General features: G+C 40.4%; 1 protein-coding gene across 8 annotated transcripts in view; it reads right to left on the bottom strand.

Moving 5' to 3' along the window:
• Positions 1-12500, bottom strand: part of lrba (LPS-responsive vesicle trafficking, beach and anchor containing) — a 778336-nt gene that overhangs the window by 555424 nt on the left and 210412 nt on the right. The window lies entirely within an intron of this gene.

Here is a 12500-nt window from a genome sequence, read left to right as displayed (position 1 = left end):
TTTATTTAAGGACTAAATTGCAATAATAAACATGTTTCATGTACCCTAAGATTTTTTTGTTAAAATATAGCCAATTATGCTATTTTTTGTGGTCCCCTTTTATTTAGAAAAGTATCGAAATACATTTTTGTACTGGTAAAATATTGGTATTAAGACAACCCTAATAGGGAGGATGAGCTACAAGTTTTAGATCAGTGGTTCTTAACCTTGTTGGAGGTACCGAACCCCACCAGTTTCATATGCGCATTCACCAAACCCTTCTTTAGTGAAAAATAAAATGTTGGGGGTTTTTTCAAATTCAAGAAAAAGTCATATGTTTTTTTACTGGTGCACAAAATGAAGCGTGCATGAACATCACCTTGTTCAAAGAACAAAACCAACACAGTGCATAAACTCACAACAAATTACACACCTTACACACATTACCATTACCCCTACTTAAAAAAGTTGAAAAACGTATTGGGGTGTTACCATTAAGTGGTCAATTGTACGGATTTTTATTATTATTATCATCATTATTTTTATTTTTTATTTTTTATTTTTAATACACTGTTAGCGCTTTGAGGTTGTTTACTCAATGTAAAGTGCTTTTTACAAATAAAATCTATTATTATTATTATTAATTGCACCAGTTTTGTACTGTGAGCTAACTAAGATCCCATCAAATAGAGGATCTTTGACTAGCATTTTTCTGGTTGGTCTTTAAAAGCATGTACTATTAGTGGACCAGCATGTGTGCTTACGGACTGTATCCCTTGCAGACTGTATTGATATATATTGATATATAATGTAGGAACCACAATATTAATAACAGAAAGAAACAACCCTTTTGTGTGGATGAGTGTAAATGGGGGAGGGAGGTTTTTTGGGTTGGTGCACTAATTGTAAGTGTAACTTGTGTTTTTTATGTTGATTTAATTAAAAATAAATTAAAAATTAAAAAAACGATACTTTTGCGTTTTGGACCAGTTGTTCCTCCCAGGGAATTCAAGTCACAAGTCGCTCCCAAGCTCTTTACGACACTTAAAGCTGAGTTGAAAAACCACCAGAGACAGAATAGGTATTTTGTAATATATTTGCAAAGCTTTGCAAATATACCTTCAGACCAGTCCAGCATAGAACATTCAAAATGCCCCCTAAGATCGTCTGCCCCCCCCGAAACACCCTCTCCCCTCTTAAGTCCCTGGCAGTCCTTTGTCTCTAGCCAAAACAAATCTCCATTATCTCTCTCTCTCTCTAACATTCCTCATTCAAGGTTAAGCACACAGTTTTGCAGACAACCAAAAGACCACAATTGGAAGAAAAACACTAGCTGTTTTGTAATATGATTATGAAATCAAAAGTAACACTTAAATTCGGATATATGTAAATATCTGCCTCCGACAATACCAATAATAAAAAAAAACGATACCGATAATTTCCGATATTACATTTTAACGCATTTATCGGCCGATAATATCGGACATCTCTATTTATTATTAAACTCACCATATTTGACGCACATGTCAGGACCTGCGAAAATTGCCTTTTGATAAAAAAACCAAACCCCAAAAATCAAAATTGCGCTCTAGCGCCCCCTAGGAAAAAAAAAAATAGACTGCCTGTAACTCCCACTAGGAAGGTCGGAGAGACATGAAACAAAAACCTCTATGTAGGTCTGACTTACACCTACCTTTCATAATTGTACATTCTCGGGCTAAAATCAACAGGAAGTTGGCAATTCCCCCTTCAAGACTAAAAAGTACTAAAAACAGTCACTTTTGCCTCTTTGAGCTGTAATTTGACCCCCTTAACATGCTTCAAAACTCAAAGTGAACACACACATCAGGACTGGCAAAAAGTGTGATCTAATAAAAAAACCTAACCCCAAATCTCAAAATTGCGCTCTAGCGCAATTTTTTAATAAAACGCACAAAAAACAGCTCCTCGGATGAAAAAACTGACAAAACTGCCTGTAACTCCCACTGGGAAGGTCGGAGAGACATGAAACAAAAACCTCTATGTAGGTCTGACTTACACCTACCTTTCATAATTGTACATTCTCGGGCTAAAATCAACAGGAAGTTGGCAATTCCCCCTTCAAGACTAAAAAGTACTAAAAACAGTCACTTTTGCCTCTTTGAGCTGTCACTTTTGCCTCTTTGAGCTGTAATTTGACCCCCTTAACATGCTTCAAAACTCAAAGTGAACACACACATCAGGACTGGCAAAAAGTGTGATCTAATAAAAAAAACCTAACCCCAAATCTCAAAATTGCGCTCTAGCGCAATTTTTTAATAAAACGCACAAAAAACAGCTCCTCGGATGAAAAAACTGACAAAACTGCCTGTAACTCCCACTGGGAAGGTCGGAGAGACATGAAACAAAAACCTCTATGTAGGTCTGACTTACACCTACCTTTCATAATTGTACATTCTCGGGCTAAAATCAACAAGAAGTTGGCAATTCCCCCTTCAAGACAAAAAAGTACTAAAAACAGACACTTTTGCCTCTTTGAGCTGTAATTTGACCCCCTTAACATGCTTCAAAACTCAAAGTGAACACACACATCAGGACTGGCAAAAAGTGTGATCTAATAAAAAAACCTAACCCCAAATCTCAAAATTGCGCTCTAGCGCAATTTTTTAATAAAACGCACAAAAAACAGCTCCTCGGATGAAAAAACTGACAAAACTGCCTGTAACTCCCACTGGGAAGGTCGGAGAGACATGAAACAAAAACCTCTATGTAGGTCTGACTTACACCTACCTTTCATAATTGTACATTCTCGGGCTAAAATCAACAGGAAGTTGGCAATTCCCCCTTCAAGACAAAAAAGTACTAAAAACAGACATTTTTGCCTCTTTGAGCTGTAATTTGACCCCCTTAACATGCTTCAAAACTCACCAAACTGAACGCACACATCAGGACTGGCAAAAAGTGTGATCTAATAAAAAAACCTAACCCCAAATCTCAGAATTGCGCTCTAGCGCAATTTTTTAATAAAACGCACAAAAAACAGCTCCTCGGATGAAAAAAACTGACAAAACTGCCTGTAACTCCCACTGGGAAGGTCGGAGAGACATGAAACAAAAACCTCTATGTAGGTCTGACTTACACCTACCTTTCATAATTGTACATTCTCGGGCTAAAATCAACAGGAAGTTGGTAATTCCCCCTTCAAGACTAAAAAGTACTAAAAACAGTCACTTTTGCCTCTTTGAGCTGTAATTTGACCCCCTTAACATGCTTCAAAACTCACCAAACTGAACGCACACATCAGGACTGGCAAAAAGTGTGATCTAATAAAAAAACCTAACCCCAAATCTCAAAATTGCGCTCTAGCGCAATTTTTTAATAAAACGCACAAAAAACAGCTCCTCGGATGAAAAAACTGACAAAACTGCCTGTAACTCCCACTGGGAAGGTCGGAGAGACATGAAACAAAAACCTCTATGTAGGTCTCACTTGGACCTACATTTCATAAATTGACAACCCCCAGCAAAAATCAACAGGAAGTTTGCTATTCCCCCTTCAAAACAATATTTTTGTAAAAACCGGTCACCTTGCTTCAAAATCTATCTATCTCTGAGCGCGTTTGTCGTTTCGGCTTCAAACTAACACAGGAGAGAGATTGAACCCTTGTGATTAAAACTACAGAAGCGCGTTTTAATACCTGATCCGGTTTTGATTTTATGACCCTTCAAAGACCCGCTGCGCTGCTGTTTTTTTAAGATGGCTGCTTAAAAGCAGCAAGCACCAACGTGCCCACACAATGCAGACAAGGTAGGTACACTAGACAAAAGTCTTGGGACAATTCGGACTAAAAGTAGACAAAAGTATTGGGACACTTATGACGAAAACTGAACAAAAGTATTGGGACACTTAGGACTAGCACCTGCCAAACACGCTAAAATCAACAGGAAGTTGGCAATTCCCCCTTCAAGACTAAAAAGTACTAAAAACAGTCACTTTTGCCTCTTTGAGCTGTAATTTGACCCCCTTAACATGCTTCAAAACTCACCAAACTGAACGCACACATCAGGACTGGCAAAAAGTGTGATCTAATAAAAAAACCTAACCCCAAATCTCAAAATTGCGCTCTAGCGCAATTTTTTAATAAAACGCACAAAAAACAGCTCCTCGGATGAAAAAACTGACAAAACTGCCTGTAACTCCCACTGGGAAGGTCGGAGAGACATGAAACAAAAACCTCTATGTAGGTCTCACTTGGACCTACATTTCATAAATTGACAACCCCCAGCAAAAATCAACAGGAAGTTTGCTATTCCCCCTTCAAAACAATATTTTTGTAAAAACCGGTCACCTTCCTTCAAAATCTATCTCCTCTGAGCGCGTTTGTCGTTTCGGCTTCAAACTAACACAGGAGAGAGATTGAACCCTTGTGATTAAAACTACAGAAGCGCGTTTTAATACCGGCTCCGGTTTTGATTTTATGACCCTTCAAAGACCCGCTGCGCTGCTGTTTTTTTAAGATGGCTGCTTAAAAGCAGCAAGCACCAACGTGCCCACACAATTCAGACAAGGTAGGTACACTACACAAAAGTATTGGGACAATTCGGACTAAAAGTAGACAAAAGTATTGGGACACTTATGACGAAAACTGAACAAAAGTATTGGGACACTTAGGACTAGCACCTGCCAAACACGCGGGCCCGACCAATGCTGCTTGCAGCTTTAATTATTATTATTATTATACTTATGTTATATTTATAATCAGGTCACGAGAAGTGAATTCAGTATTTTTGGCAGTTTTTGGATGTTTTTTAGAGGGCTTTATAGGTGCAATAGAATACTCCCAATCGCTGCATTGTTCGCCGCCTTGAACTTGCAGTATTTTATGAATTCGAATGAATAATGCACATTAGAAAAAAAAAGGTCAGTTCTCCTTGAAGGAACGATGAATAAAAGTATGACTTAGTGCGAACGCTGGCATCCAAAAACCATCTGAGGGTCTTCCCTGCAGAGCAGCTTGGAGGGGAAGAAGAGCCAAACTGACAGCTGACACACAGAAAAGAGGCAGGGAAAGCGATGGGAGAGAACGACTCCTCAGTTCAAAGGGGTTTCTGTTACGAGACGTTTTTCTAGATCCACCAAAAGTTTCCTTTCGAGGACACGACGTGCTGAGACGTCTTCAAGGTCAGCGCTCGAGGGGATGAACGCTATGAAACTGTCAACTGGGGGGGGGAGGGGGAAACGAGGGACGGCGTATGGAGTCTTGGGAGAAAGATGGAAGTTGTCAGGCCTGCTAGAACGTCTGGAACTTCCTCCGGGTTGTTCTCACCAAAGTGCAGAGAAAAACAACTCAATGTAGCTTCTTTTACACAGAAATCACCTGTGTCTTTCACACAGAACTCAGCGGAAGGCAGGATAATGACGTGACAGTGTGCTCTTCCACAGAGTTGAGGTCATTACATTCCACTACCCATGCACAATATATTTTTTAGAGCAAAATCAAAAACTTCTTGCTTCCCCAGACTGATGTTAATAGACAATAACTCATTTATAGTGATGGGCGACAAGGCCTGAAATCAATACTGCGATACACAGAATATTACGATAACAACATACGATTTGATGATTTGCTATACAGGTAAAAGCCAGTAAATTAGAATATTTTGAAAAACTTGATTTATTTCAGTAATTGCATTCAAAAGGTGTAACTTGTACATTATATTTATTCATTGCACACAGACTGATGCATTCAAATGTTTATTTCATTTAATTTTGATGATTTGAAGTGGCAACAAATGAAAATCCAAAATTCCGTGTGTCACAAAATTAGAATATTACTTAAGGCTAATACAAAAAAAGGGATTTTTAGAAATGTTGGCCAACTGAAAAGTATGAAAATGAAAAATATGAGCATGTACAATACTCAATACTTGGTTGGAGCTCCTTTTGCCTCAATTACTGCGTTAATGCGGCGTGGCATGGAGTCGATGAGTTTCTGGCACTGCTCAGGTGTTATGAGAGCCCAGGTTGCTCTGATAGTGGCCTTCAACTCTTCTGCGTTTTTGGGTCTGGCATTCTGCATCTTCCTTTTCACAATACCCCACAGATTTTCTATGGGGCTAAGGTCAGGGGAGTTGGCGGGCCAATTTAGAACAGAAATACCATGGTCCGTAAACCAGGCACGGGTAGATTTTGCGCTGTGTGCAGGCGCCAAGTCCTGTTGGAACTTGAAATCTCCATCTCCATAGAGCAGGTCAGCAGCAGGAAGCATGAAGTGCTCTAAAACTTGCTGGTAGACGGCTGCGTTGACCCTGGATCTCAGGAAACAGAGTGGACCGACACCAGCAGATGACATGGCACCCCAAACCATCACTGATGGTGGAAACTTTACACTAGACTTCAGGCAACGTGGATCCTGTGCCTCTCCTGTCTTCCTCCAGACTCTGGGACCTCGATTTCCAAAGGAAATGCAAAATTTGCATGGTTGGGTGATGGTTTGGGGTGCCATGTCATCTGCTGGTGTCGGTCCACTCTGTTTCCTGAGATCCAGGGTCAACGCAGCCGTCTACCAGCAAGTTTTAGAGCACTTCATGCTTCCTGCTGCTGACCTGCTCTATGGAGATGGAGATTTCAAGTTCCAACAGGACTTGGCGCCTGCACACAGCGCAAAATCTACCCGTGCCTGGTTTACGGACCATGGTATTTCTGTTCTAAATTGGCCCGCCAACTCCCCTGACCTTAGCCCCATAGAAAATCTGTGGGGTATTGTGAAAAGGAAGATGCAGAATGCCAGAGCCAAAAACGCAGAAGAGTTGAAGGCCACTATCAGAGCAACCTGGGCTCTCATAACACCTGAGCAGTGCCAGAAACTCATCGACTCCATGCCACGCCGCATTAACGCAGTAATTGAGGCAAAAGGAGCTCCAACCAAGTATTGAGTATTGTACATGCTCATATTTTTCATTTTCATACTTTTCAGTTGGCCAACATTTCTAAAAATCCCTTTTTTGTATTAGCCTTAAGTAATATTCTAATTTTGTGACACACGGAATTTTGGATTTTCATTTGTTGCCACTTCAAATCATCAAAATTAAATGAAATAAACATTTGAATGCATCAGTCTGTGTGCAATGAATAAATATAATGTACAAGTTACACCTTTTGAATGCAATTACTGAAATAAATCAAGTTTTTCAAAATATTCTAATTTACTGGCTTTTACCTGTATATCGTATTTTCCGGACTGTAAGCCACTACTTTTTTCCAACGCTTTATACTAGGGATGTCCGATAATATCGGACTGCCGATATTTTCAGCCGATAAATGCTTTAAAAAGTAATATCGGAAATTATCGGTATCGGTTTCCAAAAGTAAAATTTGTGACTTTCTAGTACACGGAACACAGGAAGAAGTACAGAGCGCCAATTAATCCTTGAAGGCGCTGCCTTTGCGTACAGGCCCAGTCACATAATATCTACAGCTTTTCACACGCACTAGCGAATGCAAATGCATACTTGGTCAACAGCCATACAGGTCGCACTGAGGGTGGCCGTAGAAACAACTTTAACACTGTTACAAATATGCGCCACACTGTGAACCCACACCAAACAAGAATGACAAAACACATTTCGGGAGAACATCCGCACCGTAACACAACATAAACATACTTGGTCAACAGCCATACAGGTCACACTGAGGGTGGCCGTATACACAACTTTAACACTGTTACAAATATGTGCCACACTGTGAACCCACACCAAACAAGAATGACAAAACACATTTCGGGAGAACATCCGCACCGTAACACAACATAAACATACTTGGTCAACAGCCATACAGGTCACACTGAGGGTGGCCGTAAAAACAACTTTAACACTGTTACAAATATGCGCCACACTGTGAACCCACACCAAACAAGAATGACAAAACACATTTCGGGAGAACATCCGCACCGTAACACAACATAAACATACTTGGTCAACAGCCATACAGGTCACACTGAGGGTGGCCGTATAAACAACTTTAACACTGTTACAAATACGCGCCACACTGTGAACCCGCACCAAACAAGAATGACAAAACACATTTCGGGAGAACATCCGAACCGTAACACAACATAAACATACTTGGTCAACAGCCATACAGGTCGCACTGAGGGTGGCCGTATAAACAACCTTAACACTGTTACAAATACGCGCCACACGGTGAACCCACACCAAACAAGAATGACAAAACACATTTCGGGAGAACATCCGAACCGTAACACAACATAAACATACTTGGTCAACAGCCATACAGGTCACACTGAGGGTGGCCGTATAAACAACTTTAACACGGTTACAAATATGCGCCACACTGTGAACCCGCACCAAACAAGAATGACAAAACACATTTCGGGAGAACATCCGAACCGTAACACAACATAAACATACTTGGTCAACAGCCATACAGGTCACACTGAGGGTGGCCTTATAAACAACTTTAACACTGTTACAAATATGCGCCACACTGTGAACCCACACCAAACAAGAATGACAAAACACATTTCGGGAGAACAGCCGCACCGTAACACAACATAAACATACTTGGTCAACAGCCATACAGGTCACACTGAGGGTGGCTGTATAAACAACTTTAACACTGTTACAAATATGCGCCACACTGTGAACCCACACCAAACAAGAATGACAAAACACATTTCGGGAGAACATCCGCACCGTAACACAACATAAACATACTTGGTCAACAGCCATACAGGTTACACTGAGGGTGGCCGTAGAAACAACTTTAACACTGTTACAAATATGCGCCACACTGTGAACCCACACCAAACAAGAATGACAAAACACATTTCGGGAGAACATCCGAACCGTAACACAACATAAACATACTTGGTCAACAGCCATACAGGTCGCACTGAGGGTGGCCGTATAAACAACTTTAACACTGTTACAAATATGCGCCACACTGTGAACCCACACCAAACAAGAATGACAAAACACATTTCGGGAGAACATCCGAACCGTAACACAACATAAACGCAACAGAACAAATACCCAGAATCCCTTGCAGATGCTTGTTTTCATTCAGAAAAAATCTACCTCGCACACGTGATGACAAGGAGAAAAAGAATTCGCCCACTCTTTGAGCTTCATCTGTTGCACAAATAGACTAATAGGCTGGACTGAGTGAAGCTGTTTTATTTATGTTTTGTGCCTTTTCTCCCCATGCACTTTAAAGGATGGCTGTGTTTTCTACTAGTCTAGACTGAAGCAGTTTTATTAATGTTCATGCACTTTAAAGGGGAACATTATCACCAGACCTATGTAAGCGTCAATATATACCTTGATGTTGCAGAAAAAAGACCATATATTTTTTTAACCGATTTCCGAACTCTAAATGGGTGAATTTTGGCGAATTAAACGCCTTTCTATTATTGAGGTCACATCGGGAAGCAATCCACCATTTTCTCAAACACATTACAAACACCGAGTCAAATCAGCTCTGTTATTTTCCGTTTTTTCGACTGTTTTCCGTACCTTGGAGACATCATGCCTCGTCGGTGTGTTGTCGGAGGGTGTAACAACACCAACAGGGACGGATTCAAGTTGCACCAGTGGCCCAAAGATGCCAAAGTGGATAAGAAATTGGACGTTTGTTCCGCACACTTTACCGACGAAAGCTATGCTACGACAGAGATGGCAAGAATGTGTGGATATCCTGCGACACTCAAAGCAGATGCATTTCCAACCATAAAGTCAAAGAAATCTGCCGCCAGACCCCCATTGAATCTGCCGGAGTGTGTGAGCAATTCAGGGACAAAGGGCTTCGGTAGCACGGCAAGCAATGGCGGCAGTTTGTTCCCGCAGACGAGCGAGCTAAACCCCCTGGATGTCTTGGCTCACACCGTCCCTTATGCCACCGAAGATGATCAAGAGAAGAATATCGACCCTAGCTTCCCTGGCCTGCTGACATCAACTCCAAAACTGGACAGATCAGCTTTCAGGAAAAGAGAGCGGATGAGGGTATGTCTACAGAATATATTAATTGATGAAAACTGGGCTGTCTGCACTCTCAAAGTGCATGTTGTTGCCAAATGTATTTCATATGCTGTAAACCTAGTTCATAGTTGTTAGTTTCCTTTAATGCCAAACAAACACATACCAATCGTTGGTTAGAAGGCGATCGCCGAATTCGTCCTCACTTTCTCCCGTGTCGTTTTCGTCGGTTTCGCTTGCATACGGTTCAAACCGATATGGCTCAATAGCTTCAGTTTCTTCTCCAATTTGGTTTTCGCTACCTGCCTCCACACTACAACCATCCGTTTCAATACATGCGTAATCTGTTGAATCGCTTAAGCCGCTGAAATCCGAGTCTGAATCCGAGCTAATGTCGCTATAGCTTGCTGTTCTATGCGCCATGTTTGTTTGTGTTGGCATCACTATGTGACGTCACAGGAAAATGGACGGGTGTATATAACGATGGTTAAAATCAGGCACTTTGAAGCTTTTTTTTTAGGGATATTGCGTGATGGGTAAAATTTTGAAAAAAACTTCGAAAAATAAAATAAGCCACTGGGAACTGATTTTTAATGGTTTTAACCCTTCTGAAATTGTGATAATGTTCCCCTTTAAAGGATGGCTGTGTTTTCTACTAGTCTAGACTGAAGCAGTTTTTTATTTTTGTGCCTTTCTTGTTTTTATTTGCACATTTTTGTTAGTCATACGAATATGTTAAGAACAGGGCAGGTTGAGCCCAGTTTATAGTATACTCTGGACTGAAGCTGTGTGCCTTCATTGTTTTTGTAGCTGTTGTTTTGAGGCATGTTTTAAAAAAAATGCACTTTGTGGAAGTCAAAGTATAGTGTTTCCCATAGTTGTAGTGGGTATCAGGATTATCTCAGGGAGAGCATGTCCTAAATTCCAAGCTGCTGTTTTGAGGCATGTTAAAAAAAATAATGCACCTTGTGACTTCAATAATAAATATGGCAGTGCCATGTTGGCATTTTTTTTTCCATAACTTGAGTTTATTTATTTTGTAAAACCTTGTTACATTGTTTAATGCATCCAGCGGGGCATCACAACAAAATTAGGCATAATAATGTGTTCATTCCACCACTGTATATATCGGTTTTTATCGGAATCAGTAATTAAAAGTTGGACAATATCGGAATAATGGCAAAAAAGCCATTATTGGACATCCCTACTTTATACCCTGCGGCTTATAAAACGGTGTGGCTGATTTATGGAATTTTCTTTGCGAGCGGCCACAATGTTTTGTATTCAACAAATAGTTTGTATAATACACTGAAAGAAACACTTAAAAGGTGTATTATTGTTTGTGCTATGGCGCAAACAGAGTTTGCACTTCCTGTTTCGTGCCTTGAACCAAAAGTATAATCGTACATAGCGTTTTTGCTCGAAATGATTCTTTGTTCATCACTCAGAACAACATTTGTAAGTTTTTCAATACAACTAAAACAATTCATACTTACTAAACTGTCCCATGTGTGATGTCTGTTAGTGTTTTCATGCATATTTGTACGTGCTATCATAATGTAATCAAGCTAGCTTCGTTAGCATTAATGAATATGCTAACACGTTTACGAGTATCGGTGTTAGTATTATTACCTTACAATGGCATTCTTTTTGTATTGTTCCAGTTTTATAAATTCACCGAAAGGTCACCTTGGCGTTTTTGAGTTTTATTTAGCTGATTGGAGAGCAAGCTTCCGCAGCCAAGACAGTGACTTCTGTTTTGTTTGATCAGCCGTTTTACTGCCGTGTTACAGAGACCGTTTGTATGTAAATAAACATTTACAACTTCTTCCGTACTGGTATATACAGTAACTGCGACTAATATACGTAAAAACATTTTGTTCTTGTAAAATTTGGTGCGTGCGGATTAAAAATCGGTGAGCTCTTTAGTCCGTAAAATAGGGTAAATGATACCAGAATCATTTCAAAATTAAAGCTGCAAGCAGCATTGGTCGGGCCCGCGTATTTGGCAGGTGCTAGTCCTAACTGTCCCAATACTTTTGTCCAGTGATAGTCATACGTGTCCCAATACTTTTGTCTACTTTTAGTCTGAAGTGTCCCAAGACTTTTGTCTAGTGTACCTACCTTGTCTGCATTGTGTGGGCACGTTGGTGCTTCCTGCTTTTAAGCAGCCATCTTAAAAAAAAAAGCAGCGCAGCAGCATCAGCGCGGCGGGTCTTTGAAGGGTCATAAAATCAAAACCGGAGCAGTTAGAAAAAAAGCGCTTCTGTCATTGTAATCACAAGGGTTCAATCTCTCTCCTGTGTTAGTTTGAAGGCGAAACGACAAACGCGCTCAGAGGAGTTCGTTTTTGAAGGAAGGTGGTTTCTAGGTGGTTTTTACAAAAGATTTGTTTTGAAGGGGGAATAGCAAACTTCCTGTTGATTTTTGCTGGGGGTTGTCAATTTATGAAATGTAGGTCTAAGTGAGACCTACATAGAGGTTTTTGTTTCATGTCTCTCCGACCTTCCCAGTGGGAGTTACAGGCAGTTTTGTCATTTTTTTCTT

The sequence above is a fragment of the Nerophis lumbriciformis genome, linkage group LG27 (assembly GCF_033978685.3).
Source record: "Nerophis lumbriciformis linkage group LG27, RoL_Nlum_v2.1, whole genome shotgun sequence".
NCBI lineage: Eukaryota > Metazoa > Chordata > Actinopteri > Syngnathiformes > Syngnathidae > Nerophis > Nerophis lumbriciformis.
Note: the sequence above shows the minus strand (reverse complement) of the source record. Positions and strands in the feature narration are given on the sequence as shown.